At 39.0% G+C, this 24,689-nt stretch overlaps 1 protein-coding gene across 5 annotated transcripts in view; it reads left to right on the forward strand.

The window, feature by feature from the left end:
- Positions 1 to 6,787: 6,787 nt before the first annotated feature.
- Positions 6,788 to 24,689, forward strand: part of R3HDM2 (R3H domain containing 2) — a 163,157-nt gene continuing 145,255 nt past the window's right edge. For all 5 annotated transcript variants that reach the window (XM_087956488.1, XM_087956489.1, XM_087956493.1 and 2 more), the window contains exon 1: positions 6,788 to 7,549. The gene's annotated coding sequence lies outside the window, so the exon portion shown is untranslated. The remainder of the gene's footprint in view (positions 7,550 to 24,689) is intronic.

Below are 24,689 nucleotides of genomic sequence, written 5' to 3' on the forward strand. Positions count from 1 at the left end.
TGGGTTTCCTGTTACTTTCCTGCACCTTTGATGCAGCTATTCTTGTATACTTGGTGTGTGTGGGTGGACCAGTAGATATAGAGCAGGATCAAGGGGTAGCACTATCAAAAACCCTCCATTTTCTCTCTCTTTTTTTGTTAGAGCTGTATTAAAGATCACAGCTGTGCTTTTAAAAGCATCATATTCTCTTGACACTCTCTCAATTGCTCAAATGTGAAGTTCAGACCTAACCCTCGAGTTTCACTTATCCTATCTCTAATGTAGCTTTATTAGGCTGTAGGGAAAATACATATAATTTCATAATAGGACAGGACACTTCGTTTGTAGGCAGTGGACAAATTTGTATATCTGTGGTGCTGAACTTAAAATACACTTAATAAGAAAAAGCCTGACCTTTACATAAGAAGTAAATTTAAACAGTCTCTGGCATGAGCTTAGCTTGAGAATTATATTGTATACAAAACTGGATTCCATTCCTTAACAGTCTTTAGAATAGAGGACAATTTTTTTTTTACCCAAGCCCCAGTTTGTTGCAATCTTTCTTACTAGACTGCTGGACATGCAAGTCTGTTGTTAATGGCTGTTGATGTGTGATAAAGGAACTGCCTATAATGAGGTATTGGATTATACAGATAATCCTTGATTTACAATCATTCATTAGTGACTGTTCCAAGTTACAGCAGCACTGAAAAAACTGACATTACAATTGTTTACATTGATGACCACTGTAGTATTCCTATGGTCAATTTGGATGCTTGGCAACTGAGATTGTATTGTCCAAGGGTCATGTGATTGCCATTTGTAACTTTCCCAGCCACCTTCCAACAAACAAACTCAATGGGGAGGTCAGATACACTTAATGCTGCATGATTCACTTAACAACTGTGATAAAAAGGTTGTAAAATGGGGTAAAACTCATTTAACAATTGCCTTACTTAGCAACATAAATTTTAGGCTCAATCATGATAAGTCAAGGACTACTTGTAATATGTTATAATTGGAGACGTTTGACTTCACTGTATCAAATTCTTTGTCCAGGCATTTACAATCATAATATAATTATGTTTTATTTTATTCAGGATGCCTAAAACTGAGTTCAGCCCTGATTAACTCCATGCTAGCATTTTTGCACAAGAGGATAACAACATTTTTGAATGCATTTTTGAATGTTCAGTTGACTGAGTTTCATGTTTAATGAATAAAGTATATAATAATAATAATAATCCCCTCCATAATGGATACCCCCGTGATAGATGAGGAATTTGTGATGCTCTGATGAAGCTGAGAGCTATGCTGGCAGTAGTGTATTCTACCAGAGGGGTTAGCCATGCCAGGCAGGTCTCAGCTGAACAACCACACTAAGTGTTAATATCAACCCATTTAGTATGGTGAGAAAATAGAAAAAGAACATCGTACTGGATTGGTTGTTGCCTGGGTCAACAAGGATCATGCCACTTGTTGGAACTCCTGGGCATCTGTTGGCAGAGGGACTCAGGAGCTATGGCTGGCAACCAGGGCTTGGCCCTGAAGGATTACTGGAAGAAACAACCACAAAGGAGATAAAAGTATAGTGTGCTTGAAAATCAAGCCATTATGGCCCTCTACTGTAAATTGGAACCAATGAAGCGGGGTTACCTAAAGTTAATGTTTGAACCACGGGGGGAAAAAATCCAGATTCAAATATAATGAGCAAAGATTAACAGATCAAAGGAGATTCATTACTAGAAATAAAATACTTAGGGATGCAGAATTGGAAGAGATTTGGAAAAATTATGAAAATGGAAGACCAAATAGCAATGGTAGAGTAGTAGAAGAAACTCAATTGGAAATATAGAGGAGACAGCTGTTAGAAACTCTAGAAATGATAACTTAGAATAACAAGCAAATCAGTACAGATGCACTAATGATGTTACCTAGCCAGATAATAAAACTACTGCAAGCAAACAACCAAGTTCCAAGTTCAGAGACCACAAAGAACTCCAAGATATGAGGCAGAGTCCATTTTTGCCTAATGTTCACTTTTTATACAACAAACATCTCAAGAGATACTGTATAAGAACTTGTTGGAGTTCTTATCGAATTAAGGATGGCTTCAACTATACATATTTCAGTGTCAGCCTAATTATCCCCCCTGCCCCCCCCCGGCATTTGCCATGTTTGGGTGAAGAGGGTATATATTATTTATGAATCAGAATTAAATCATTGACTAATTTGCCCTTGGTATGGAGTTTTGCCATTAAAAACCATACAGTTTAAGCAGTTCAATTTTTTTTCAAGCCAAGTGCCTAGAGAAGCTTGCCAGGACTACAGTCCCACAATTGGACAAAAAATTGGGGAAATCTTTTTAATTCAAGTATTTTATAAATTTTCTACAATAAATATTAAAATGGGCAGCAACTGTTGGAAATGCTTTGAAAGTCACACTTAAGGCTTAGAAAACCAAGCTGATTTTGAAACCCCAGACTGGTCACCCCTGATCTATATAGCTATACTATATCATCTTTAAAAGTGGTATTTGTGATGATTTTACTGTGACACTCACCCCTTCAACATTTGGCACAATAAATGGTAGTCAGACTGCAAACTGTAGAACGAAACATCAATTCTACTTCAACAGTAAAAATACATGATTTCAGCAGAATAAACCCTATTTCCTTATTAGATGCATCACGTAATGTTACCGGTAGCTTTTCTCAAGAAGAAAACCCTGCTTGGTCAGCAGAATAGAACTGACATGTAAAGGTTAGTTTCTCTTCCTCAGAAAGTAGGGGCAATTCATAAACTTTACTCCCTGCTCTTCGATCTTTGGCTCTGCATTCAGAACTCTAGGGTTTTCCTATTGTTCCAAACTGTCCAGAAAACTATTTGAAAGAGACTACTACTAAACTGGATATACTTTCCCCCCCTTAAATAACATAGTTTTCTATCAACGTCAATACAATTCAACCATTTTTGAAGATAAAGGAGAAACCATTGCCCAGCAGCACGCTTCAGATTTTGTTTCTACTTGCATATCCCCAAACTGATCAAGCAAGCCCTATTCTGGATGCCAAAATCCTACCATAAGCCAGAGCTGACCGGGTTATTTCTAATGGAGCAATATCCACCTGGCACAAGTAATTCTACTGTGATAGACCATAGCAAAGATTGCTTTGTTTGTAGGCAAATGGTAACACCTGAACCCTTTTCTTCAGGGTCCTATCAAGCAGGTTCTTCTAAGAGTAGGAGTTGGCTATGTATGGACAGCTTGTGCAAAAATTAGTCTCACTACAGTTAGGTAGTTATAGATGGGGCTTCTTTCAAGCTGGAGGGGGATTGAGAAGGATATCAAAGCTTCTGTGACTTCTTTGCATTATTATTTTTTGTTGTCCATGAAGGTAGGTTCTTAGTCTGTACTTAGCTCTGGATAACAAGTAGCATTGTATTAACATTCTATTCTTTCCCAATATAAAATCAAAATGGTCTTTATTGCAAAATGAACTAGGGACTTTTGGAAGAAAATAAATTATTACTCTGCCAAAGTCTACAGATTATCTGTTAAGGCACAGATGGGGGGCAAGGCTAGGATACCCCTATTGTTAATGCTGAATTTAATTTTTTTAACATATTCTAATATTTTGTGTATGAGTATCTTGAGTAGATTTCGGACTTTCAGCTTACGTGCTCTTACTAAGTAGATAAAAACAAAGGGGATTAGGTAATATGGGGATGTTAATGCAAGTATTAAGTTCCTCATTGGATTTAATCTAAAAGGCTTGTGGTCCTGTAACTCCTTTATGGTACAGACATTTGGGGATTAAAGTCCATGAAAACTTTATGCCACAGTAAAGTGGTTGCTCCATAAGATGCATAGCGTCTGAGCTTTTCCTGCTACACATTGAGGCCGCACTCTTATTCTTGAGGAGTGGTTCCAGTTTTCCAGTGGGAGAGCCATATTAACAACTTGGAAATCCTTTCAGTCTGAGAGGATAATGGAAAAAGCAGCATCCACATGCTTTTCTAGAAGTTGGGATTCTGTCTTGTCTGTGCTGTACTCTAATTATAGGAGCTGTATGTATATATGCTAGATGAGGCTGTAAGGCAGGGGTGTCAAACTCCCATCGTCATGTGATGTATTTTCCCCCTTTGCTAAACTGGGCACGGGCATGGCCAGTGCATGACGCATCCAGCCTGCGTGCTGCGAGTTTGATAGCCCTGCTATAAGATCTCCTTCTGGCAATCCTGATCCAAATCACTGTTTTCTTCAATGCATTGCAATTGTTAAGGACAAATACATTTAATTGTCCTAAGCAATGTATTCTACCCCCGAAGCTAATTAACTTGGCTGGCATGGAAAAGTAGATAGGGTTCCACAGACCACATATATACCTAATATAAACCTGTTTTTACAAATTTTAAGAAATACAGTATGTATTCTTCCAGTTCCATCCTGTGTCTCCCAATAATTTTCCAGGCTGCTAAACTGTTTTTTCAAAGCTAACCTATAAAGCAACTCAAAGATTGTGATTTGGGCTTTTCCTTTAAGTGAAACTTGGAAAGGATATTCTGCTCAATTAAGGCAAAACTTCTGCTTCTCTGGGTGATTTGCCATCTCCAGATATGTTACAATTTTCAATAGCATTAAAACCAGGAGAGCTGCCTCTTGAACATAGGCTATTCTTCTCTGATCACTTCACAGAGTAATTTTGAACAGATCATACAGGGCAGTTTCAAAGTGAATTCTGACAACATATAACATCAAGTAAGAATCACTTCCAAGAAGAGTTCCTTAGTAGCCCATAAAGGATTTTTTCTTTATTCCTGTAAATAGTGGCTAATTTGAGCTCAGATAACATTTCCTCAGGCTGATGACTGGAAGTTAAAGCAGAAGAAATACCACTGGTTTCTTTGGAAAATTGTGCTGTGTTTAGATAATCTCAGGGAGAATATGATTTCTTAAGAATGGAAAATTATAATTCATAATCTTCAGGGCAAAAGGAACACCAATGACATTGCTGACTGTTCTGCCTTATTCTTCAGCTTTGTGCCCAGACCAAATGATTTTTAATTTGGTTAAAGGTGATCTTGTTGCAAATCTTATTTTTAACAAACACAAAACATAAACAATTTGCTTTTTTCCTATGGGAAGAAAACATTGGAAAGTATATGGTAAGCACAGGATATACTTAAAATATTCCTTCCCTAATACCATCGAACACATGCATTAAGATCAGGTGAAGAGTATGATCAAAGTAGTGACAGCATAGATTATAAATGATGGCCAGGACTAGGGCCATACAACTATGGAACTATTTTCTTCAGAACAATTGTTTTGAAATTTTGTTCTCCCAAGACATTTTAGGATATCAAGTCCAGTAAGACCGGGCTGTCTTCCAAATTTTCTATTTATCAAAATGAGCTTTTTAAAATGTTTATATTTTTCAAACAATTGTTTAATTTTGATTGTATTTAATTTTTTTCTTATAAATAGTTCTGCATTTATCGAGGAAGAATTGTATAGAAATTAGTGATATGCTTCAAATATAGTAGGGTATACAGTTCTAGTTCCAACATTTTTAGCCAGGACAGACTATATATCCGTAATAAATTATGAAGGAATACTGTTAATTATGAAGTTAGGATAGTGATCTAACATGACTAAAGATACTCTGATATGTTCCTAGCCTTTGCTTCCACGAGGGAGCTGTCTGTGAAATGGGGTGTTGCACTGTACATTACTGCATATTTGGCATTTCTTCTGGGACAGTTCTGAAACAAGATATACACAGAAAAATATAGCTAGGTCCACACATGGTCAGTTACAAATGCCAAATTTAGTTAACCAGGTTATATGAACTCAACCAGTATTTTCTTTCCATTTCAGTGTTATTTCTGTGTAAGCTTGGTCTGTCTCTTGTAATGACACCACACTTAAGTCCTGTGAGATGAATATACTTTCATCTTCTAAATTAAGTTCTAATGAAAAGGGACGAGGCAAACTTTGAAAGTGCTGAATTTCCAGGAAATGTGGGAAAGCATCAATCCAAGTCACCCCAAGGTCATCCCATAGTTCTTACATATATCTTGAATCTAAAATTCGCCTTTTCCAAAAAAAGCATGGGGGGGGGGCAGCAAAATACTCTGTACAAAAAAAATACGTAGGTGATCCAGCGAAACTCTCATTACAGTTCAGCCTCTTAAGCACAAATGCTTATTTAACCTCTGATTCGGAAGGGTTTATTTCCAGCTAAGACCACGGAAGCTTAGTCCTAAGTGCCCAAGAGTACCGTAATAGCCTAAATCTGAAAGAAGCCGCATGGTGTCACCTTCCTTTCCCTCCGGTAGAGAGATGATACAATACTTTGCAATAATACGCCACACAAAGCTGGGTTTGAGGTAAGAAAATGCCCCTTCAGATCAGCCACTGGAGCTTCCAATGCGGCCCCAGACCTCGATTCAAGATTGACCGTCGGCCTCGCTTCCTCAGAAATATCTTTTTTTAAAAAAAATGTCTTCCTCAGCCCGGGATCCTTCAAATCTTGGACTACGGTTTTCCATGCTCCCCAAGCCATCACGGCAGGGAATTGGCAGGCCAACACATCCAGCGGGACCCCAGATGACGGGAAGCTGTTTCAGGGACGTTTGGTTTACCCGCCTCCATTAACGCCCCTCTATATAGGACAGGCCGGGCCTTCGTCGGAGGCGTCGCCTTGCGACGTTGTCCCGGGCAACGCCGAGCAGGGCGACGAGTGACGCGCGTCAAGGGTTACGTCGCCGCGTCGTGTCGGGCGGGAGGGACGCAAGACGCGCGCGCAGGCAGGGGGAGGGGCCGGCAGCTTCTTTCCCCTTTTTTTCTGTTTCTTTTTTCCCCCTTTTTCTTTTCTCCCCCTTCTTCCTCCTCCCCCCCCACCCTTTAAAAAATAATCTCCGTCCCCCCCTCCCTTTCTTTTCTTTCGGCCTTCCTGCCTCCCTCTCTCCACCTCCACTCCCCCGGCCTCGGCGGCTCCACCTGACCGGCCGCAAGCCATCCATCCATCCGCCCGGACGGACCCAGGCCCCGACCTGACCCTCCGCCTCCCAGCCCCCTCCTCCCCCAGCTTAGCTCCCCGGCCCGTGGGACTCTCTAGGAGCTCCAGCCTCGCTGACTCGGCGGGGTAACCCCCCACCCTTCCACCCGGCCCGTCGCTCCGCCCCGAGTTGGCCGGTCTGCTTCCTCGCCGGGCGCTTCAGCCCCTCTGCAGCTGCCCGCACTTGTTGCTGCCCAGAACTTCCTCCTCCTCCGGCGGCTTCTACCTACGCTCTACCGCTCACGTCAGAGGAAGCGGTGAGGGGGGACAGCAAGGTTCCCTCGGCCGGCGGCGGCGGCGGCGGCACCTCTCCTCCTCCCCGCCCAAGAGGGAGGGAGCAGGAAGAAGAAGAAGAAGAAGAAGAAGAAGAGGAGGAGGAAAGCGACGGGCACGAAGACACGCCAGCGACGGAAAGGCGAGGCGGGGGGGGACGACGACCGGGGTCCCTGCTCTCCCCCTCCTCCTTCCTTCCTTCCTCCCTCCCCTCCCTCCCACCCCCGGAGGTAAGTAGCGCTCTCTCGCCTCTTCGCGTTGCAAAGTTCGGTCCCCTTCCCGATTAAGATAACCGGGAAGAGACCCTTTCGGGTGGGAAGGAGCGGGAGGACGTCTTCAGCCTCTCCTGTGTTTTTTTCCTTGATGGGGGCGTGGGGGGAGAGAGAGGAAGAGGAGGAATGGTCTCCTTTGGGAGTGAGGGAGAAAAAGAGCGAAGGTGCAACAGGTCCGAAGCCAAGAAGTGTGTGTGTGTGTGTGGGGGGGAATCGTGGTGCCTGCAACCTACTCTTGAAGGTGGGGAATGGCAGGAAGCGGTGTTTTTTGTTTTTTTTTTGCTGCCCTTAAGAAACGCCCCCCGGCCCCCAATGTTGGGTGGAGAAAAGAAGAAGTGCCGTTCAACCTGGTCTAAAGGAGGGTCGGCAAGCCCCCCGCCCCCGTGGTGCCATTCAGCGTTTGGCTTGAGAGTCTTGTAAGTTTGGGGCCAGATGGAACTGTTGAGGCCACGTATGTGCGTTGTTAGCACCAGAGTATATTAGGATTTCATAGTTGCTGGGTGCATTCATGGCCTTCCTTACTTTGCAGAGGGGTTTACTATCTTGGTTCGTTTGTAGGCTTGATCCGCTGTGTAAAAAGGAATATTTCCTCCCTAGACGGGTCCCCGTAATTTTTCCCCAATCGTGGTGGTCAAGAAGTGGGAAAGTGCTTTCGCTTGGTGCCATGTTTACAGAGATGAATATTGTAGCTTCTGAGTGGTAACCAAGATCCTTATTAAAATGATGATGCTTATGCTTGTATAGTGGTAAAGGGCATGAACATTCCCGTACCTGGAATTCTGTCCCAAGAGTAATAAAAAATGCTCCGAATCTAAGCCTGTCTGCATTTAGGAAGCAGGCTTATCTATTTTTTTTTTAACCTGGCCTTTAGAGTTCAGAGTTGAGTTATAAAAAAAAAAGTGGGGAGATTTAATTTATAGGTTGTCTTAATCTGTTTTGTGTGTGGACTTTTACGGAATTGTGTGCGGGTGCTTGTGTTTTTGCAAGTCTTTGGGATGAGATGTGCATATTTAAATAAGGAAGTTGCTTTTTTAGGATTGATGAAACCAATGCAAAAAAACAAAAAACCTTCAGCAACCACAAAAGATGGAGTGATGAGTGACTGTTATTATAAATGAAAAACAGTCATTTCCATGCTGTCTTTTGTTTCAAGGCCTGCTAAAAACCTTTGAGATCAACAGACCTTAAAATGTATGCTAGTTTGGAGTCAGTAAATTGGGCTTAGTTCCTGATGACAGCATGGAGAAATGTTTGCCATTTTGACTTGTCTCTGGTAATAACTAGTAGCTTCTCTGGAGACAGTTTTGTACTTAACTCCATTCATTTACCTTGTCTGTTGTTTTTTTCCTTCTATTTTCCTCAATTTACCGGGTATAGCCATTTTTTTGTCACCTCACATGCTCAAAGCATATGAATTTCTGCTTGCTGATCATACCTTTCAAGTAGCAGTCTTTATTTGGTCAAAGACTATTGGTTCTCTCTGCAATCCATGGTACTCTTAATAACAATAATTCAAAGGTGTGTATATTCTTTCTCTCATCCTTTCTCAGTGTTGTCTAGTGTTGCCATGCCTTGTCATTGGAAAGACTATTGCTTTTATGGTTCTGATTTTTGTTGTAATAGGAATATACTTAGTTTCATGATCTTGTCTAAACTTGTTATTGCTTTCTTCCCTATTCTGTTTCTCTAACATCGCTCATCATCTTTCATCTTGAGCTAAAGATAAACTATACAGCATCTTCATTTTTTCAGAATTGGTGGTGAACTCACTAAATATATTAGTTGAAATTACAAGTTTTAAATATTTAACAATAAGTTACATTTTTACTTTCCAGTTACTTTCATAATTAGCTACTCTTCCAACTAACAGAGCTATAGTCTGCATATCACAAATAGGTATTGTCACAGCTACATCTGTTTGATTCTAGTTTTCTATCATATATTCAAATCTTAGTATTTTTATATGTTCATATAAGTTAAACATATGGGGACAATATATTTTGTGTGTTTGTGTATATGTGTGTGTATGGCTTACTTTTAATCTGATTTTGCAGATTTATTTTTTTACAATAGTTTCATTTTTGTTGTAAAAAAATTCCTCAGAAAAATAATCAGATGTTCTGGCATACTCATTTCATTAACCTTAATATATTCAGTTCTGGTATGAACTATGAATAAAAAGCCTTGTTATATTCAATAGAGCAAAGATAAATATCATATCCTTTGGTTTATCCATTATCTTAGGTCAACTATTGATTTTGCCAGTTGCAAAACCTGCCTATTTATTTGACATTTTTTTCTGTATGTTTAACTATTGTTCTTTGTAAAATCTTAAACTACTGCTTTCAGTTTACTGTAATAATTTGCACATTCTTTTGCATGTCTCTGCTTTGGTGTCACACCAATCTTTTGCAGTCTCTTAAGATGTAGCCTTGTTCCTTATTTATTGATAATAAATCTGTTAGCACTTTAATGGCCTTCTTCTGTAGCTTTAAAGAATTCATTGGATATTTCATCTGCTTCTGATGCCTTTCTGTTTGACAAATGTGTCGATGCATGTAGCACCTCACCTATTACCTGTCCTTTTTTTCTGCAAATGTTTCATCTATAATCCTATTTGTAAAGAAAGTCAATTCTGCATAGCTTTTCTATTTTCCTTCGCACCCATATTACATCTCTTTTACAATGAAACAACCTCTCCCCGAGGTTCAAAAGCCCCCTGTTCCATTTGGCCTTCTGGAAGGCCTTGATGACCTGGCTCTTCCCTCAGGTACTGGGTCAGGATATAAGTTGAGTCCAGCATATGTGCAAAGGGCTGTGACATATGAGCCTAGGTAAAATATGTTAGTCTTTAATTTGGTAGACGAGTTGTTGGTGTTTTTTTGAAAAAATATGGGTTTGATTGTTGTTAGTTTCCCAAGGTTACATTATTATCATCTAAATCTTAATAAGTAAAAATAGTACCAGTAGTCATAGGCACCTTGGGTGCAATCCCAAAACATCTGAAGCATTACTTCAACACCATCAGCATTAACAAAATCATAATCAATTGCAAAAGGCAGCTTTACTTGGAACAGCTTACATCCTGCAACAATACCTTAACACCATCCTAGTAACGTCTGCCTATCGCAGGTTATCAGTACACTAGGTGCCATACCAAAGCATTTTGAATGGCTCTTAGAAAATCTGCTCATTGACAAAATTTACATCGATTACAAAAGACCACGCTGCTTGGATCTGCACATGTTATCCCTATACACTACAACATCCTAGGTTCTTGAGAAAATGATATATATGAAGACCAACACTAGCTAAATAACTGGCAGCTGTGATTCTACGTTGTCAAGAGATAATGACAACAATCCTTGAGTATTAAGTGTAGATTTTCTTATGATTTCTCTGATCTTAGTAATACATCTTTTTTTCTTTCTTTCTTCTATGTCCCTTCTTAAAAGTGGAAGTTTGTGTTCTATCATTCTATGCTTTTCTTATCCAAGACTTATCCTCTGGCTTTCTTTGTTTATCATGATAGCTTGCTTTGAAAGTGTTATATCTTTTCATAAGTAAATTTTTCCACTTTGGTTTTTACAACATCTTTTTTCTCTTCCCATAGTTTCTCAGGTTTTCCTTAGCATAAATTAAGTATTTATATTGCTCTTATATTTTGTCCATAATTCTTCCAGGTATAATCTTGTTGACCTGCTTTCTAACTTTCTAAATTTAACCCATATATTGAATGTCATTAATCTATGATCTGCTCTATAATTTGATCCTCAAAATGTTTTAATTGACTGAATTGACTGGATTGTACTGTGTAGTCAATTTGATGTTAACATTGTGCATCCAAAGATGTCAGTGTTTTGAGGCCATGTTTAAATAGCTTAATGCAAATATTGGTAATAAACAATAAATTCTCTATAAAACACCATTGACCTGTCGCCTTCACTATTCAATTTACCCATCCCAAATCTTCTGGTAATTGGAGGTGTTTCAAATTCCTGCTGCTTTCATTTTGCAATTATACATTAATAATTTTGTTTCCTTCCTTGATACTGCATTTAGCTCTTCTTAAGTATGCCATAAAATTTTTAAGTGACTTCTCCCATTATATCCATAATAGGTGCATATACTAGATATCCACCAATCCTAATAGATATGATCCATTTTTTAATTAGGTTATAGCAAAGCATTTATTTAGCAATGTCATTTTGGAGAGGCATTTGTCACAACTACCACATGAAGACTAGTTAATTAGACTGAAGGCAGCAAAACTAAAGCTTTTCATGCAATGATACTAAAATGTTTAATGAATCAAAAATGAAGAGTATTGTTGCACGCCATTACATCTGCATTTATTAAATATCCAAATATCCAAAAGCAGTCACAACTTTTTACCATCAATCAGCAAATCAGCTATTTCACTTTGGACACTTAGCTGCCAATATGTTTTAATAATCAGAATGCTAGTATTTGATTATATTACTGACTATATAGCAATATTTTGAGGAGGAGAGGGATTGCATCCAGAATAATATAATCTCATAAGAGTTGTGCATGTTCTGTTCTCAGCTCAAATTACACTAGGGGAAACTATTAAACGTTCACAAGTTGATCTGGAGCTAATATGATCAGACCAAAGCCATAAGGTAATGGAGCAAGTACTTTAAGAAGTTCCTAATTTTACAGTGATACATAAAATTGGACATAGCAATGTAACAACAATCATTGAAATTACTGAAGTACAAATGAATTATTTTAGAATAAAGTGAACTTAGGTGGAACAGAATGGGTCACTTTAAATCAGATCCACATGATGAACTGTTCAGAACATGACGCCTTATTAAAGAAAACAGGGGCAACGATACTCTATAATAGAAGTTTCAAACTCACAGCCCACTGGCCATGTGGTGTTTTCAAATAATTTATGTGATCTGCATAACATACTGTTCACACTGATGATGCTACCCAGCAAGGATGGAGACTAAGCACAGATTAGATCTGTAGGATATGCCAAAGAAGCACCTCCAGACAAGGAGTACTCTAGCAGTGGTAGGAACTGCTCACTTCAGTGACTCTTCCAGCAACCTCAGAGCAAGTACTGCTTCTAAGCCACCCAGAGTCTCCCTGAGGCAAGATGGGCAACAAACATTATGCTAAATTCTCCAGACTGAAGCAGCCAAGACTAGATTAGTCTGGAAAGACTAATTGAGAGGCTGGAACAGCCCAAGTGAGGGAAGGAAGAGGTAAGCTGAAGAGGAAAACTAGGTATGACCAACTCACCACAAAAGTCTCTCAGTAAGGAATGGAAAAAACTGCAAACAAACCATTTCTCTCTTGAAGAGAAGGAGGAACTACAGGCATGGAGAAAGAATAGAAAGAACCGGAAAAAGATCTGTGCTCAACAAATGAATAGAATCACATGATCTGTCATCCAAATGCATCTTAATATTTTACCCAATTCTGTACTTTTACAGCAGAACTTGCCCAATTTTGATTTTGGAGATTTCTTCACAGTGGTTGGCTTTTCTCACACATGCAGCATCTGACCTGTTCTCACCCCAGCTGTAGTTTGCCTTTAGCTTCACTTTCCTTTGGACATTATTGGGAAGAGTGGCCTTTTCAACTCAGGTTCCTGCCTCGATCATCCTCGGAAGCACTGAAGCTACAGATCCCCCACATGGCAGCAACATGGTGGTAATTTGCTTGGGCAAAATATATGGGTCACCCTCAAAAAGTATCCTTAAAGGCAGATCATGATTTTTTAGATATGTACCTCAGCTTGAAAAAACGGTAATTTTAAGTGTTCTTTTATGTTGCTATGTTGGATGGTGCCCAGGGTTCTTTTTAATTGGTAATTTTTGTTTCAAGATGTTGTAGGGACTTTCAAGTAGCAACATACACATGTTTGGAAGCTCATACATCTTTCCTATCTTTCATTCTTTTGTTTTTTGAGTCACCACTTTAGAGGAAGTTCCCTATTTAAGGGCTCTTGGAGCAAACGTTCCTTCTTTTTTAACAAACTATTTCAGAGTTGTGATCTTGTCAGATTACAGACCACAGCTCCTTTTCTTCATCTTGAATTATCTTTTCTTCAACACCATCATATTCAAAAAATGACTTCTATTGTGAAAAATCAAAAGATTTTAGCCTTATTAATTTGATAATCTAGTCAAAAGGGACATCAGTCCTATCATAACAAAGCACAGAACCAAGAACATATATTTCTTAGTTATTTGGTAATCTTTCTATAGACTACCTGAATGGATGTTATGGAGCACCAGTACTTCTTGGATCAAGTTTTGAAAATCTCAAATTGAGTGCATCTGACATATGGCTGCTGCTTATATGCAGCAGATTCTGGTATATGTACAGTATATATCTGCTGAGGTCTAAATATTCTAGAAAACTGTTCCCTAGATTAATTTACATTTGAAAATTATTCTAGTGCTCAGGTTGTGTTGGACTGAGAAAGATACATCTACTTACCTTTACCTCCAGGGTTATCACACATGTATAGGTAATATTTTAATGGAGGCATGGGAAAGTGTTTCTCTAAGTGTAGTGGGAATAGGTGGAGGAAGAGAGGTGATTGGTGCTGTCAATTTTTCTCAGTCACCTTTAGGAAATTGAGATGTTCTGATTTTTCCCAATGAGTTTTGTCATCTTAGTGTTGTTATTGAATTGGAAGAACATTTTAAAGCCTAGTACAATTATCAAGCTTCCATGGTATGTTGTTGTATTGATAAGTTCAGATTTCTATCATATTGGGTCTCTCTCTCTCCCTCCCTCCCTGTGTGTCGTGTGTGTTTGTTATTTTTCTCCTTTTGAAATTTAGAACTAAGCAACCAAAATATTGTGTTACAGATAATTTCATTGTTCTTATGCTCCGTGTTCTATTACTTACACTTGTACAGAGCATTTGCTCTTGGGGAATTTTTCTTAACTGAACTACCCTGAATTCTTGGCTGCAGACTTAACATATTATTTGGCACCATTAATCACTTTATGGAAATGTAAAAGGCAGCCTATAATTGCTCTGATGTTTGCTTCAGAAAGGTGCTATGAATGAATTGGACTTTTCCTTTTTGATATTGTTGTCCTTGGTATAGCCTTCATATAAGATAGGCCTGACTAACTTTGAATTGCCAATCTGAATATAGACACAAGCAATATATCTTTTTCTTGTTGAGGATCCCTGGAAAGAGTCAAACGTCTTGTTTTCATGCCTGCATAATGTTGTTCTATGTTTGAATTTGTAGCTTATGTGTTGTGGAAGCCTATGTTTTAATCCCAGGATAAATGAACAAGGACAGTAAATTCTTTGCTTTGGATAGGAAGCAGTTGCTGTTGCTGGTTGACATGACTTCATTAGAATAGCCAATAGAAAGTGTCAGGCACAATAACCAGGAACATTGTTTTGTTCAAAGCACAGTAGAGTTTATTATTGCTACCTGTAGTACAAGAATCTGGTCAACTAATAGTCAAAGCTAAATTGGATCAACAGAATTTATGGAGGGCTGGACTTGGGTCTCTTGTGACAACACAATGACTCCAAACTGATGGCACTTTTAACACCACCTTCCAGTTCAGCCTCTTCTCCTACAGAAACCAGGAACATTAAGAAACTTGAAGACATTTATGTTACTAACTTGCACCTTGGAAGCACAAGGGAAGGTGGTAAACAGATGGCTCATTCTTTTAATTCAGAAGAAGCTACTTTGCATGAAACATTGTATTATGGTATTTGCTGGGGCTTGCCCATGATTAGGAAGAATTGAATAAGTATTTGCTAGCGATTGGTGAGGTTAGAAATCTGAAATCCTTCAATCAAAATTTTGGGGCAGTTGATTAATATTGGCACTGAATATTGGAAATTTCTAACACAATGATGCAGTAATTATCTGCTGAGATTTTCTTCCGAAAGCTATTAGAAGCAGAATAAGAAAAGTGTCAGAAAAGAGAAAAGCCACTCAGAATATATGCCCCTCTCCATTATGGCAAAGGTGGATAGCAGACAATTGAACCATGTAGTTTCAGCAGACAGTTCATTGAGTTGTTTTTGGTAACAGCTGCATATTGGAAATATTGCATTTCCTTGGTGAAAGGAAAAAAAATTATATATAGACTGTCTGATTTGATTGTAAACCTAAAAGTATTGCTTGGAAAACAAATGCTATTGTAATCAATAATGCTTTCAAGTAAATACATGCAATTGGGCAATTCTGAAAATACTTCAGGGAAATCATTGGAAGTTACTAAATAAATATACGTATTTAGGATTATGTAGCATTTGAGAATATGGGCTGTTAGATTGTCACATAGAAATTTTTTTTTTTCCTACCTCACAGGATAATTCTGGGGATGAATATGTTAAAAACTTCGTGTACTAGGATATAAATGTATTGGGGCCGTGTAAGCATCTAAAAATAGAAAATGTGAGCTCTTAGGGGAGGGAACTGAACAAAATCTGTAGGAGTGAAAATACATACAGTGACCTCTCTTAAGAATTTGTGATGACTCTGAGTTCTATTTCCGTCCATGTCATCTTATTATGGGAGAGGAGATGGAGAATTTATTGAAGATCTATTTTCAAGTCCTATTGTGGCACTATACTTATTCATTAACCTTCCTATCCCACAAAATATAGGGACGTGGTGGCTCAGTGGCTAAGGCGCTGAGCTTGTCAATCAGAAAGGTTGGTAGTTCCCTAGCACCGCATAACAGAGTGTAATTAAAGCCGGAAATGACTAGCACCTATGTGCGAGGGGAACCTTTACCTTTTACCTTTTATCCCACACAATAAGGTAAATTCAAAGAACAGTTCTTTGATGTTAAGGATAAAATCCTGTGCCTCCAGTTGCATTATAGCTGCTGAAAATAGCAAGTGATTGTGCATATGCATATAGGTGGAGGCATCCTGGACTGACCAGGCTTTGAAACGGCTATGTGCACTTTGTAAAGGATGTGGCTGCTTTAATAGTTCAGAGGGAGTTGTTTTAATTACGGCTATGTAGTTCGCAAAGTAATATTTTTAAATGCCTTTCACAATCCTAGTATGTATTCTACTGAAGTGGAATTTCAGCAGCACCTGCAACCAAATAAATGGGATCTAGAAGAAGAGAATATTTCATATTTGGGAAAGAGGAGCTGGAATACAAGTAAAAAAAAACCTGCTTTTCAACATGTGCAGTGAGAGCTCTTCTTTGATATTTGGCTTAGAACTTATTATTCACCAAATGGTGCTTGTTCTAAAAACCTGTATGTGGTAGATTAAAAACGTATCTACTAAAAATCCACCCAGTCTAAAGCACTAATTTATTAGAATGGTAACATATTATAGAGTATTTTTTCCAGAAAATTTCAAACCCTACTCCATCAGGTTTTCAAATCAACATATTTGATTGTGTGGAGGATGTTTTCCTCATAGCAGCAACATTCTTGTTTGATGATTGTCCAAAGTCCTGGTTGTTTGTCAGAGTTATCATATGGCAAGATGGGTGGCTAATAAATTTGACAAATAAAATAAGTAGAATTAAGGAATGGCAATAGAGGAGCGAGATAAGATGCTGAAGGACAAAATTGTGTGTGCTTTGTGGTCTGTCATGGATCTCCTAATCCAGATATTTATTGCATTCAGGTGTGATAGAAGATTTATGTGTATTTATATTTCATATTTCTAAATTACCGATTTCCCTCAGATGTTCCTAGCACTAAAGAAGATTTGGGTGCTGTTCCAGCTGACTTCTATTTCTGAAATAGGGAAATTGCTTTTTTTTTTTTTAAAAAAGGAACTGTCTGCATTGGTGCAAGTGTCCTTTTATCGTCTTGATTGTACCCCACATTATTATTTCAGCTCTCTGTATATTTGCCGTTAGAACAGATGACTACCAGAGATGGTCTGTAGATTGCTTGAGGGGGCAGAGGAGGGAGGGAGGAGAAAGAACAGAAGTTGGACAACATGGCCAAAGACAGGGAATGTGGATTATTTCTGTTAATGGAAATCAATGAGAATTCTCATCTTTGTGACTAAAAGAAGAAATACCTTGATGTATTGCATGGTTGATTAGGAGTTTATGGTGTTGTTTGCTTGCTTGTCTGTTGTTTCTGCAGACTCTTAGCTGTAGAAAAATGTGTCACCTACCTCATTTCACCACAGATCTGTGGCTACCCTGTTTTCGCAAATGGAAGAGAGGAACTCACATGCACGACTGCAAAACAAAACACAGCTGGCAGCAGAGCTAATTTTAGGTTATTTGCTTGGTCTACATTAACTGTTGTGGAACGGAATTCCAGTAATGGAGAATCTTGAAGGAATCTTTTGACTTTTGAAAATCATTTCATTGGAATTCTTCACTGGAAATTCAGGCATCATTTAAAAACCATGAAGATCTCCCCCCTCCCAACTCTTCCTAGCAGCCTTGCCTATTATTGACTGACTATTGGTCCTCTCCCCTCCCCACTGTTGTGTTGATAGGGACTTCATCTGTTGACTGAAGGCTTCTACTGATTCTTCCCTTAACAAAACGTACAATTATCTGTTATTAGAATGTAAGCATTTTCTGAATTCCATAGCCTTCTCTGTATATTCAACATAGTTAAAAGAGAATACATTTCCTTTGCTACTTCTTTGAATTCAGTAATGCTTTTCAGACTTTTTTTTCTTTTTAATAACTCATTACAGAACCGAAGAGCAAGAAAAGATGGAAATTTATCAAGCCTGAGGGTTAAAGTAATTTAGCTGCTATTTATATATTTATTTGACTTAATTTATATACGGCATTTTACTTTGCAAAATACTCAAGATATCGGTTGTTCATGTGGAAGTAGAAGAGAGACTGCAAATGTTCGATGGAGCGTGGCACAAGTATGTGAATTTCAAAAGGATCTGCATTTATGCTAATTAACTGAAGTCTTTGATAGTGAACATGACAAATTAAAAGTATATCTGAAAGAAATAGGCATTCCAGAACATTGGATTCGGATGATAAAATCATTGTTCAATAACCAAGAAGCTCTTGTTAGAACAACTTAGAGACACACAAACTGGTTCAAGATTGGAAAAAGTGTACAGTAGTGCTGTATTTTATCCTCATTTTAATTCAAACACAATGGCAGTTTTGAGGAAGTTTAACTTAGATGATTTGGAGATTGACAACAGAAGCACTAAAGAACTTAAGATACACTGACATCACTCTACTGTCAAAAAATTAAAAAGATATAAAACAATGAATCTTAGAAAATAAAGACATATAGTGAAAAAGCTGGATTGTAGATAAACATGGTCATGTCATTCTTTTAAATTCCTTTAAAATAAGTTATATTAGAAACCAGATAACCAGTGTCCTGTTGGGTCATAGTTTCAGAGATATTTCCTTCCAGCTCATGCCATTCTTTTAATTCCTTAAAAATAAGTTATATTAGAAACTAGATAACTGATATCCTGTTTGGGTCATAGTTTCAGAGATATTTCCTTACCATATTCCTTAATGCCTTCAATAATGATAGAGCTTCTGATGTACTGCCCTTACTGGAAAAGTTGGGATTAAGAGATGCTTCTGTCTTGAAATTAGCCCATGTTGAACTATAGAGCGTAATCAGACATCAGCACAGGAAATATTTTATGTAATAAACTTGTATTATGTAATAAATTACGTATTGTGTAATAAACTGCTTTATGATGATTTTTATGACACAAAATGTTTTATAAAATTTGCGAAATAATTCCATGGGAATCATGGGTTCTGGAGTTTGGATGCATTCTGCAAATCGGCCATTTGAGCTACCTTGGTTCAAAAACTTTTGCTTTACAGTGCATTGTTTTGTTCAGCTAAAGGTTACAGAAATCAGAGGTTTAGTAGTATATAGATTGTTGAGGGTGATAGAAAGTAATGCCATCAGATAACATGCTGGATAAATACTGTCAAGCAAGACAGGCCTAAACCTAGAAATATTAAAGCTGTAAAAACATCAGCAAGAATGGTGATAGATTAATGTGGCCTTTTGCAATTTTCCTTGCCTTTTTTCTCTCTTTCCCTCTCCCAAATCTGCTTCATTTTTGCCATTTTCAGAGTGCATTAATGTATATTAATTTCCGACTGGAGAGTTGCAAAGTATTAACAGTTGGGAGCCAGCCAAATGGTCGTGCACTTATTTTTTCATGGTCATCTTTTCCTGGTTGATAACTAGGGTGCTCGCAACCAGGAATTGAAACCAGTCTTAATTTGTACATCATAGGTAAGCAATCTGAAGTAGGTGCACTAGTCTGTGCTGGTTATCAAGATACTGATTCATTTAATAAACCTGAAATATTTATTGAATTATACAAATCTTTTTGCTAAAACAGTATGATGCTTATTTTTCAGGAAGTCACAAGGTGTGTGTCCCCCCCCCCCCAAATTACTGCTCAACTTTCTTCTCTGACTTCAGTGGTGGCAGTCAGTTGTTTTCTTGCTATCTGGTAATTGCAGTGTAGACTGTATTTTGATGAATAGTCACTAGCAAAGTGTGATATAAAAAATGCACTATAAGCACAATTGTGATGGTGGAGGAATTTTGAAATATTGCAGCCCGTATGTCCTGGGAGAGCAATGCTATACTTTGGAACAAAAATCCCTGACCAATTTTATGGAAAGGTCAAAACTGGCATGCAGGAGAAAGGAAGAGTAAGGATAATTAATGAGAAACCATCTTCCAGTGATGAGCCTTAAGATATGCAATTGAACCTGGTAGAAGAGGTCTTGCTAACCTTACCGATTCTCTCGTTGGGTGCTGTCTCTCATTGCTACCCTCCACTCTCTTTTATACAGATGCTTTTAGCTCCTGTCGAATGGCACCATCAGTTGTGCTACTATATTTAGAGTTGTGTCAGTATTTCCATGATAAAGACCCTGTTTTTCAAAGCATGAGCCACAATTCATCTTGAAAGCCCGCTTTTCTGCTTGAGCACAAACATCTTTGTGATTTCAAAACGTTAAATGCGTTTCTTTTATCAAACATTGAGATTGTTGTAGAAAATTGCATCAAAGGTGTCAGAATATTGCACATAATTAGTATAAGGAGTGACCTACGACCGTTTTTCAGAGTTACAACCATTGCAGTATCCCCAAGATCATGTGATCAAAATTCAGATGATGGGCAACCAGTTCATATTTATGACCATTGCTGTGTCCCAGGGTCATGTGACACTTTTTGCGACCTTTTGACAAGCAAAGTCAATGGAGAAGCTGGCAGGAGGTTGCAGATGGTGACCTCTTTGGTTGTGATTCACTTAACTCCAACACTTGTACTGCAGGAATTATCTCTCACTGGCGTTTACATCACTTAACAACAGCAATTCTGGCCTCAATTGACTTCATAAGCTGAGGGCTATTTGTACTTTATTTCCAAACATGACTTTTGCATCCCAATAATTTTTACCTGCTTTTTTTTGGGGTGGGGGGAGAGAATAGTCATTCTGGAATAATATCAGTGGGAATCTTAATAGAATGAGGACTGAACCGCATTCCATGGATGAAACACATTTTCTCCTGAGTCTAGGTACATCTGTATTTCCAAGGGTGCAGTTTATCACAGAATGTCAGGATTGAAGTAGAGTAGTTTATAATCTGAGAAGTTACTTGGAGCTTAAGTGTGCGTGGAAAAAGCAATGAAAAAAAGTCATTGAAACACCTGTGTGTTAGCATTAAAAAAGGGAAAAAATGATCCACGGACCGGTACCTGAGTAACGCGAGACTCCACCGCAATCGGGACGGCTCTTCGTTCGAAGCCACCCCCCCTTCGATGAAACTAAGGCGTGAGCACTCAAACGCCGCTTTCCAACTGAAAACCCGGAAGCAACCGAAAACCCGGAAGCGCCGTCAAAACAAGATGGCAGCACCCAAGCTTTGTGGCCCGGTAAAAAATGATCCACGGACCTGTACCGGTCCGGGGACCAGTGGTTGGGGACCCCTGCCCTAGAGCAGGGGTAGGGAAATTTGGCTCTTTTATCACTTATGGACTTCAACTCCCAGAATTCCTGAGTGAAGCCATAAACCGTTCCCCATCCCTGGCCTACTGGTTTTTCAGTTGTGGGGGAAATCAATTTTTAACTTGAATGGGACAGTTTAATATACAGATGCAGGACATATAAAGGACATATAAAGGACATATAAAGAATATGTCCTACATTTGTATATTAAACAGTCCCATTCAAGTCAAAAACACAACTGAAAAACCAGTAGGCCAGGGATGGGGAACCTTTTATGGCTCACTCAGGAATTCTGGGACTTGAAGTCCATAAGTGATAAACGAGCCAAGTTTCCCTATCCCTGCCCTAGAGCAGCAGTCACCAACTGGTGGTCCATGAGAAAGTTTTGGTGGGTTGCAGAAAGATTATTTGCATTTTTTATATTGCTCTAAATCAAGGGTCCTCAAACTAAGGCCCCTGGGCTGGATATGTGCAATGAATGTTTGTGTTGCTGCAGAGAGTCTCCTTCGAGGTCTTTGTGTGGGTCAGAGGGGGGGGGGGAAGACCTTCCAATCTGGGATCTGCTTCAGCCTCCTGCTGTGGGGCTTTGGGCAAAGGCTGGAGGGACGTGCCGCTGGTGGCAAAGAGCCAGAGGACCTTGTTCCAGTGGGACTGCATCATAGTCTGGAACTGGCTAACAATCTTGGCCCGCTGAGCCTCCAGGCGTACCTAGCCTTGCACTCCTGCAGGTCTTCCCTCTGTTTGGAAAGCCTATGCTCGTAGTCCTTAGTGAGGTGCTTCTGCTGAGCCTCCTTCTTGGTCAGATCCAATTTGAGCCAGCTGTTTTACCAACTCTTTCTCGTGGTGGCTGCTTAGTTCCAACAACTGCTTCCTGTTGGGGCCCTAAGGAGCCTGGCCGGGCAGGTGAGGAGTGGCTGGGAGGGGAGGGGGCGAGTAGAGGCTGGCAGGGTGCCCCTCGACATGAGTGATGCCGAGTTGGCCACACCCACCCAGTCACATGACCACCTAGCCATGCCCACCCAGCTGGTCATTAGGAAGATTATATTTGGTCCGTGGGATTTAAAATTATGAATTTAGTGGTTCCCGAGGTCCGAAAAGTTGGTGACCCCTGCCCTAGATAGAGCAGGGGTTCCCAATCTCTGCTCTAGTACCACCCCATGGCCTGTTAGGAATCAGACCACAGATCTGGAGGTGAACGGCAGGCGAGTGGGCGAAGCTTCATCTGTATTTGCAGCTGCTCCCCAGTGTTAGCAACAATATCCCAGCTCCATCTCAGATTATTAGGCATTAGATTCTCATAGGAACATGAAGCCAATGGCAAACTGTGCATTCGAGGGATCTAAGTTGTGTGCTCCTTCCCCCTCCCCGTTTATGGAAAAAGTGTTTTCTACAAAACAGGTCCCTGATGCCAAAAAGGTTGGGGGCCATTGCCCTAGAAGCTGAAGGATAGCTTTTTAAATATATGTAATTGAGAAGAGAAAGTTGAAGATGAGATGGATGAAGTGGAATGTGTAGACGTTACACCAATGGTTCTCAGCCTTTTCTTCACCACAGAGGTGGGGGAATATACTTTTTTAATGAAAAACAACAACAACCAGAACTGTCATCACAAAATACTTCTAACGTAACGCACTTGCTTTAGCTGATACAGTAGCTAGGCTATACATAGCTACTGTATAGGCATAGTTTTGTGTCAAAAATTAAAAAAACTCAACTTCCTTATAGCAGATTCAATATGAACTACAGGGTATGTAGCTTCTGAAGAAGCTTGGTTATGCTTGAGTAGAAAGCATTATTTGCTTTCATTGATTTGAGATATATAGCAGATCATTTTGGGGGCTTACTTAGTCCAGAGTTGGTAATTAGTAACTCTCTGGAAGTTACTGATTTCAACAACTCTTCTCAGTTCCAGCCAGAGTGATCAAAGGAAAAGGATGTTAAAGAGTTTGGAGATCAGGAGTCTCACAAATGTTCTGGGATGAAACCAAGGTTCAGTTTGTGTGTCAAACTTTGAATGGGAAAAATGGTGCTCATGGAATTATTTAACTTTGAGACAGCATAAAATTCTGAAATATACTAATTTAGTATGGTATAGATATAAATACAGAATTTAAATATAGAATTTAGTATGGTTTTAGTTTTAAACAGGTTAGAATTAAGGCAGGCATTCAAAATAAGCTTGATTTAATGTTTCTGGTATCAAGTATTTTATTCACCTGCTTGTTGCAATTGATGATTGGGGTCCAAGGTGCTCTTTTGACTCTTTAGAAACACATCCTTGAGCCACATCACTTTTCCAGCTTTCCTCAGCTTCAGATATTAGGAAATCACATGGAATGTGAAATCACCTTTTTAGAGCTCAGTCTTTGCTCTAATTTTTGGAATCTAGCTTGTGGTTTAGTTTAAGATAATGTTAAAAATTATTTTACATTGCTCACAATGAAAAGAATAAAGTATTGTGCCTTAAAGGCTAATGAAATAATTATGGGATAAAAGTTTCAGGGATAGTTTTCTTTGATAATACAAAAGTATTTCTAAGAGAAAGATGAATGCATGATCTTCCCCCCTCCCCCCCTGTCTTCCCCCTGTCTCTTTCTCTCTCTCTCTCTCTCACACACACATACATAATTGGGGTTGTGGTGGAGGAATAATAAACAGTGTGAATGTAATAGACAGTGATGATTACCTTCTTGACAAAGATATTTTATAAAACAGTTGTTAAATTTGAGACACAGGCACCCTTGCACTAATGTAGTGATGAATACTTAGTATGATAAGAAACATATCTCTGTTTAAATCTGGGAGTAGATAATTATTTTTGACTGAGGAGGGTGGGCCTATGACAATTGACAATGTAACATGGGTGTTCTTGTAAAAGTTTATCAGTGGACAGACTTATCTTTATATAGACTCTGGTTTCAGGATAGTCTCTTGTTGTAGGATATACCATAACAAAATTTTGAATACCTGTTAGAATTTCCCTCTGCTCCATCTTCCCCAAAACTGAGATGTCATCTACTGTCTCTTTTATAGGCACATCACTCATGCATTTTTTTGCTAAGATTATCCCTCTATATCATCACAGAAATTTGGAAATGAAGGTGAAATCCAAATGTAAAACTTTTCACTAAG

This window comes from Notechis scutatus, chromosome 2, assembly GCF_049901735.1.
Source record: "Notechis scutatus isolate UNSWTSFEM ecotype Mainland chromosome 2, rNotScu1.2, whole genome shotgun sequence".
In the NCBI taxonomy this organism is placed as follows: domain Eukaryota; kingdom Metazoa; phylum Chordata; class Lepidosauria; order Squamata; family Elapidae; genus Notechis; species Notechis scutatus.